Raw genomic sequence first — 216 nt, forward strand, 5'->3', positions numbered from 1 at the left:
ACGTGGCGGCACGACCCTTGCTTCCTCTGAGGGGCGCCAAAGCCGCGTCAGGATTGGGGGACCAGGTTCAACTGCGCGGTCCTGGGGGTCACTGAGGAGAGAACTGCGGTTCGGAATTTAGGAGTTTTGAGAGATGTGGGGAACAGAGGGGGGGCCTGGGGGCCCGGAGGACATGGTGGGCATCGTGGGCCGGGCCTGGGTCCTGAGGGACGGAGG

Source organism: Myotis brandtii, unplaced genomic scaffold, assembly GCF_000412655.1.
Source record: "Myotis brandtii unplaced genomic scaffold, ASM41265v1 scaffold1554, whole genome shotgun sequence".
In the NCBI taxonomy this organism is placed as follows: Eukaryota; Metazoa; Chordata; class Mammalia; order Chiroptera; family Vespertilionidae; genus Myotis; species Myotis brandtii.